Raw genomic sequence first — 7,607 nt, 5'->3', positions numbered from 1 at the left:
ATTCCTACAAAGATCTTGTAGCTTCTGTCTAGACAAAATCTCATGGTCCGGAATTATCTTCCAATGCTTCATGACAATCGCGAGGGGAGAGTCGGGTTCCGGCTGGGTAAAAGAAGGCTTTCGAGAAACCTTCTTCCCAGTGGAAGGACGACCATGCTTTGAAGCCTTGGCACGCATCGTTCCTTGGGGTTTAAGAGGAACCTGGGGTTTTTTTGGGAAAGGAGGGACGGGAAAGGTATCTTTGTAAGTCGGGGTTTCTCACTAAGGGAGTGGGACAGGGGGGTTTCTTAACATAAGCAAAGTACAGTACACGACGTTCCAATAATCTAGCCTGGTCCCTTGCGTTCACTAGTTCGGCTAGCGGGGCGGCTGACCAGGGGGATCTACTCTAAACTACCTCTTCCTTTCCTTTTTCCTGGAGCTCCCTTTTCCTCTTCCTTTCTCTTCCGTTTCTTCTCATCTATTCCTACTTCTCAACCCCCATTTCCACCCATTACAGGGTACCCTCACCTGGCAACCTCCTGCCTATCGTTGACAGCTAAGGAAGGGAGCCCTACTGGACGCCTGCCACTGCAGTGCCAGATCGGGCAGCCCTTTAGATAGAGTTAAACGGTCCGGAAAAACCTCCCTTGCGTTCGGAAGCGGGCTCACGCACGACTAGCGTGTTTTACATGGCCCGACCGGGGCGGCTGAGGTTTAGGATAGTGCAGAGAAGTCCTTTGCCCCTTGGCAGCTGGCAAAGTAGAAAAAGAGCCCAGTCCCTTGCGTTCGTTAGACCAGCTAATGGGGCGGCTGACTGGGTATTTGGAGAAAAAGAGATAGAGCTCAGGACTCCCCTTTCGAGTTGAGCAGCAGTCCACGGGACAGACTGAGAGACAGGCAAGAAATGATAGGCAAGAGAGCAGTAGATTGCGGTTGCCAGGCTTACCTCCCCCCTCCCCCCAATCACCAGTGCACTGGATTTATACTTACGCGTCTTCCACCGCGATCCGCTGGATCGTTGGAGACGAAGCCGGCTGAACTTTGCCTTTGCTCCCCGGTTGGCTCCCCTTGAGACCTGCAATTACCGCCCGGAGGATGGCCAGGGATCCGATGGGTCTCCACGGGAGAAGAGGGTCCCGATGCCGGCTGAAGACTCGATGGGGTCCCCGGCCACCACGGGAGAACGCAGGTCCCGGGTTTCGGCACCAAGACTGTTACGGAAATTACCGGGTCGAGAAGGCTCAGCTCCCGGTCCTACGGAGGAAGCCCGTGGTTCGCTGCGGAGGCAATGGAGACCAGCCGGAGATTGGAGCAAAAGCAAAGGAGTTTATTGCGCAACAAGGTTCAGGAGGATCCGAACCCCGAACAAAGGGTGTCCTGGACTTTTAAAAGTTCCCGCGATAGCCCAGAATACACAGCGAAATACATCACAGAAACGTCAGAGATGGGGAGGGGAGAGAGGAGGTTACAGTAAAATTTACATAGGGGAAAAACAAGTTTTGCATATCAGGAAGGATGGCAGGAACCGGTGAATGGATCTAGGGTGGGTGTAATACACATTGAAGGTTTCCTCTGCGTCAGGACAATAGAACGCTCCTAGGAGGATGTCTGCTGCCATGGTAACTGATGGACGGGTGCTTGACTGGATTATCGGGAGGGGTGCATTTCCTCCTGCAGCTGGATGAGGACGTGACTCGCCGCCTAAGGGATTATGAAAGCTGCTGAGTTGAGAGTCCAAAAATAGTGCAATATCGAAATACTATACTTCCGATGATCGGAGGATGGCGGGAACCGAGGGGTTAGAAAGGTTATTTTATAAGGAGCAGATAGACACTTGAACCAGGCAAATCGGACACTGCGTTCAGGAGTTGTGGATTTTTACAATAATAAACATTTCGAGCTGTCAAAAAACGGGCCACCCAGCGTCTAAATTGTCCATTTGATACATTGTTGCAAGTTATAATTAATAGTTTCCCCAACTGGTTACATTTTGGTTTCGATTCCATTGTTCTCCCAGCAGGGAGCCTGTCAAAACCCACTTAGCGTGCACTGAAGCGTGAAGGTGATGATTGAATCATAGTAGCTGAGCTGAACGTTCCATTTTGCAGGCTGAGCTGAATGCATGCTCCTGATTGGTGGGTTTGCCGTTCATTGAGAAAATGGAGCGCGTACGGAGCGCTGTTTTGACAGGAGCGCTTCTCCGAAGGCAGATTGAGGCTTGGGGGCGCAGATCGGGACATTTAGGGGAAACCCTTTATCGCGAGGGTTTTATGTGGTGCTTGTGCGACTTGTGTGGTGAAGGGGTACCCGCTCATCGTCGGGGGGGGGGCAAAGAGAAGAAAAGAGGCTTCCAGGTCCCGCATTTGGCAGCGCGGGAGTCCCGCGAGGAGGCTGCACGGTGGGGGAAGGTGGCGGCTGGAATTTTCCCTAACAGGATGGAGGAGAGAAATGATTGGGAAGATCTAATGATACAAAATGTGCATGCACACAAACTCAGTTGGTCTCTAAGGTGCTACTGGAAAGATTTTTCTATTTTGTTTCGACTATGGCAGACCAACACGGCTACCCACCTGTAATCCTTTTCATTGTTCCTTCTTCCTCGGTCTGAGGCAGGCAGTGAGAGGGTGGGATCCCCTTCCACCATGAGAGGAATGCAATGGGGTTGTGAGGGAGAGAGAGAGACCTCCCCTGCCACCCCTTTCTCTGAGAGCCCTCCTTTCTGCTCCCCTCACAAGAGGGTCCCTGTTGTGTCTCTGAGGGAGAAGAGAGGAAGAGCCCCTCCCCCCCGCTGCTTCTTTCCTTCAGTGGCTCTGAGGGAAATGACTTTTCCTGCCCCTTCTCCAACGGCCGCCAGACCAACTTCCCGCCTTTCAATATCTGACCCTTGCCTGGATTGTTACAAATGGAAGAATTTTGAATTTGATTTGTTTAAATCAAGGAACGAGACAAGGATGTCCTCTTTCACCGTTATTATTTAATCTCTGCCTGGAACCATTAACAAGAGTAATAATTCAGGATGAGCATATCAAGGGTGTGAAGGACAAAAAATATAATTACAAAATTGTATTATTTGCGGACGATATCCTTTTGTTTATTACAAAACCAGAAGATACAATTCCAAAAATTATGGAGGGGAAAAAACCTTTGGTAGAATATCGGGATATTCCATAAATTGGACAAAATCAGAGATTTTACCAATAGGGCCAAGGGCTACATTGTATAGAAATCATCAATTTCAGATGTGCAAAGACTTTACTAAATACTTGGGTATAATGATTTCATCAGATGTAGACAAAATTGTAAAATTAAATTTGAATCAAATTATAAATGAGATTTCTTTTGATATTGAAAGGAGGGGACCTCTAAACCTCTCCCTTTGGGAAGAGGAGTCTTTTCCGGGAGTGGGGGGTCTTTTCTGTGCCGCTGCCGGGGGTGAAATGGAATTATAGAGCTTGTTTGGAGGGAAGGAAAATTATGTTTTCTGGGACGGGGGGGGTACAGGAAGGATCCCTTTTTGCCACTCATTCCTCCCCTTGGGTCAATGAGCTCTGCTTCCTAGGGAGGAAATAAGTTCTTGTACTTTTTTTGGGGGGGGTTAGAGGTAAAGGCTCTCCATCTCATTTTCGGAAGAAAATAGGCCTGGAGAGGAGGAGGAAGAGGAGTCACATAATTGGGAGGTTTGGGGAGGGAAGAGAAGAGGGTGCTTCTCCTCCCCTCCCATCTACAAATGGGGCAGATGGGGGGGCTGGGGAGTGAGAGGAAGGTAGAGAAATAAGGGCTCAGAAGAGTGGGAGAAGGGCTGATGGGGGGGACTCCTCCCAATGTTTGCCTTGCAATATCCTCTTTGAAGTTCACAGATAGAGGCAGCCTTGAGGGAGGGGGGAGCCAAAGACATTTGGAGCCTGAGAGGAACCAGAGAAGAGGGCTTCCCCCCCCCCAAAGGAGCCTTACTGGGACACTGAGCAGTCACCTGGGGACAACTATCTTCTCCCCTCCAAAAAGGAAAGGCGGGGTCTTAGATGTAGCCTCTCCAACACTGTTTTATGGATTGGGGCACATCCAGCAGCAGGCTGGATTCTGACTTCTGTATTATGGGGAGAAAATGGGGTTTGGTTTTGACAGCTCCCCAACTCCATCCAGGTGAAAGGAACAATTCGCTGGAGTCTAGCCCTGAGGATGCTGGACTGATCAGAAAACGCGAGACTGCAGCCAAGCAATGAGGAAGCAAATCAGCGGCCAGAAGGCCTGATCATTTATTTGTTGCAACAAACGTCTCAATCTCTAAGGAGAGCAAAAAAGAAAATGCCCAGAACAAAGATTACATGAGTTTAAAAAAGTCCCCACAACACATTTCTCACAGTGTCATCAAAACATCAGTTATGTCACAGAACAGAAGAGGAGGGGTGTTGGGCAGAAATCTGTGACCCGGACATGCCCCTGTCAATCACACCTTGTTTCAACATCCATCTAACACAAGGAAAAGAAAATATCCCCCCATCACTGAGGTCCACTTCCGAGGGGTCTTCTGGCAGGTCCCTCAGTTACAGGGAACCGGGCAGAGGGCCTTTTCAGTAGTGGCACGCTCCCTGTGGAATAACACCCCCCCCCATCAGATGTCAAAGAGAGAAAGAATTACAGTGGTACCTCGGGTTAAGATTTGTTACGGAGGTCCATTCTTAACCTCAAGTACCACTTTAGCTAATGGGGCCTCCCACTGCAGCTGCATGGTTTCTGTTCTCATCCTGAGGTAAAGTTCCCAACATGAGGTACTACTTCCGGGTTAGCGGAGTCTGTAACCTGAAGTGTTTGTAACCCGAAGTGTTTATAACCCGAGTTACCACTGTACATAACTTTTGAAAGATCTAATTATATAAAATATATATAATCCTTTTCGTTGTCCCTTCTTCCTCGGTCTGAGGCAGGTGGTGAGAGGGTGGGGTCCCCTTCCACCATGAGAGGAATGCAATGGGGTTGTGAGGGAGAGAGAGACCCCCCCTTGCCACTCCTTTCTCTGAGAGCCATCCTTTCTGCTCCCCTCACAAGAGGGTCCCTGTTGTGTCTCTGTGTGTCTCTGAGAGATACAGAATTCAACTTTGGAATATATTTTCAGGAAAGAAATGGAAATTATAGAGCTTGTTTGTAGGGGAGGAAAATTATGTTTTCTGGGATTGGGGGTAGAGGGAGAATCCCTTTTTGCCACTCATTCCTCCCCCTGGGTCAGTGAGCTCCGCTTCCTGGAGAGGAAAAAAGTCATTTATTTGTTGCAACAAACGTCTCAATCTCTAAGGAGAGCAAAGAAGAAGATGCCTAGAACAAAGATTACATGATGCCCTTGTCAATCACACCTTGTTTCAACATCCATCCGACACAAGGAAAAGAAAAAAAAAACCCATCATCACTGAGGTCCACTTCTGAGGGTCTTCTGCCAGTTCACTCAGAGTTACAGGGAACCAGGCAGAGGGCCTTCTCAGTAGTGGCACCCTCCCGGTGGAACACACACCCCCTCAATCAGATGTCAAAGAGAAATTACAGTGGTTGTTGTTGTTCAGTCGTGTCCGACTCTTTGTGACCCCATGTTAAGAACTTAATTCGTTCCGGAGGTCCATTCTTAACCTGAAACCGTTCTTAACCCGAGGTACCACTTTAGCTAATGGGGCCTCCCGCTGCTACCATGTGATTTCTGTTCTCATCCTGAGGTAAAGTTCTCAACCCGAGGTACTACTTCCGGGTTAGCGGAGTTTGTAACCTGAAATGTTTATAACCCAAGGTACCACTGTACATAACTTTTGGAAGACCTCTGAAGGCAGCCCTGTTCAGGGAATTTATTTGTGTTTGACATTTTCTTATCTTTTATATTATGCTGGAAGTAATATATGGGTGTGGTAGTAGTAGTACTAGTAATAATAATAATACTAATAATAATAATAAATATTTACATATCCCTTTGTCATTAAACCCATGTTGGCACCATTCATTTGTTCTGGCAGGGTTCCAGTTCATTGTCAACAAGATTAAACAGGTGCATGTTGGGCCAAAAAAAAATTAATTTCACATAGAGGCTGATGGGGAGGAGGTGAGGGACCAGGAGCGAGACCTTGGGGTCATATTAGGAAACTCAGGGAAGATGTTGACCCCGTGTGCAGTGGCTTGGTAAACTGCAAATCCCACGCTGGGGATGTTTAGGGAAGGGATTGGAAATATACTGTATGAATTAATTGCGGAAGATTATTGTATTTCAAGGAGATAGTGATCTGATAGGGAGTTCTTGGCTCTGCATTCCCATGTTTTATTACTCTATCTCTATCCCTTGTAAACAGTCTTTGATGTGTTATCTATTGACAAATGCACTGCTCAGTAAAAGCCTCAGATGAAGAGTGACCTAGCTAAGCCTGTCTGGCCATAAAACATGAGAACAGCCTGTATATAATATCTAGATTTTTATCATAGCAGTTAGGAGTTTGCATCTCAAGCTACCTGGGGGTAGAAAGTGCCACCTGAGGAGCGTTGAAATTGCAAAGTGACCCCCAGGTAGCTTGAGATGGTAACATATATTTTTCTTGCTGTTCAAAAAAAAATCTGAGTTTGTTCCTGGTATGAGCTTTCGTGTGCATGCAGGAACAAACTCAGTTGGTCTCTAAGGTGCTACTGGAAAGAATTTTCGATTTTGTTTTGACTATGGCAGACCAACACGGCTACCCACCTGTAACCAGAAAAAAATCTGTAAAACTTCTCACTCACTTGCACTTGTATTGCTTCTCAATCTAATGAAAGAACCATTTTTCATTACCTGCCACTATCCTAATGGAATCGTGCAGATCTATGGTGTGAGAACATTTGGAGTACTGTGCACAGTTCAGTTTTTGGGACCTTTTACTTTGGAGAGAAGACGAGGAAGGAGGGGAAAGCCCCATTCCCTTCATAAAACTAGAACTCATAGAATCCAATGAAGCAGGAATGGTGGAAGATTTAAGAGAGCGAAAAGGTCTCCCCCTCCTCCTCTGCATCCAGCCAGTCCATGATGGCAACAGCAACAGTAAGGAAAGGGTTAAGAAGCCTGCTCTGTGCACCTTTGGCTCCAGTGGCACACCCACTCCGGCCAGGAATGAACGGAGTGGCCTTTTAGAGGAAGAGACAGAGGGGAGGGTGCTGTGGATTTTGTTCCTTTTTTTTTTAAACCCGGCTGCCTAACGACTGGGCGCGCGCCCTGCAGCCTCTCCTCGCCGTTGCTAACCAACTCCGCGGCCCTAGCAACAGAAGGCCGCCCCCCCACCGGCCCGGCTTTTCAGCTCCCCCCCCAGGCTTTTCAGCCTGCCTTTCGGAGGAGGAGGCAGAGGGGGGGCCTGGAGATTGCGGCGGCCTCAGCCTCCCTCCATTCCTCTCACCTTTGTAGTGGACGCGCAGGTTGTTCTGTGAGAAGCTAATGCAAATGAAGTTGTCCTTCAGGCTCCAGGAGCGCGGCAGCGGCGTCTCCTGCTCTTCCACGGCCAGGTAGAGCAGCAGCACCGTGGCCTCCCTCCTTGGCCTCCCCTCGTCCTCTGCAGTGCCGGCGTTCTGAATCAACTGCCCCGCTTCAACTGCCGCCGCCGCCGCTCCCGGCCCGATGTCTCTCCATCCAATCCGTGTCC

The sequence above is a fragment of the Lacerta agilis genome, chromosome 2, assembly GCF_009819535.1.
Source record: "Lacerta agilis isolate rLacAgi1 chromosome 2, rLacAgi1.pri, whole genome shotgun sequence".
In the NCBI taxonomy this organism is placed as follows: Eukaryota; Metazoa; Chordata; class Lepidosauria; order Squamata; family Lacertidae; genus Lacerta; species Lacerta agilis.
This window is presented reverse-complemented; position numbering follows the sequence as displayed.